The sequence below is a fragment of the Notolepis coatsorum genome, assembly GCF_963971535.1.
Source record: "Notolepis coatsorum genome assembly, chromosome: 17".
NCBI classification, from domain to species: Eukaryota; Metazoa; Chordata; class Actinopteri; order Aulopiformes; family Paralepididae; genus Notolepis; species Notolepis coatsorum.
Genome location: NC_140181.1, coordinates 37,372,408 through 37,372,612, shown reverse-complemented (window position 1 = coordinate 37,372,612; position 205 = coordinate 37,372,408).

The window sequence follows — 205 nt, the reverse complement described above, 5'->3', positions numbered from 1 at the left end:
GACACAAGAAATGGATTCCTTACCCCTCCTCATGTCCCCTCCTCACCGCCCTCACCTCCTCATCTTCTCCTCATCTTCTCCTCATCCCCTCCTCATATCCCCTCCTCATCTTCTCCTCACCCCCTCCTCATATCCCCTCCTCATCCCCTCCTCATATCCCTTCCTCATCCCCTGCTCATATCCCCTTTTCAAATGTGTAATATTG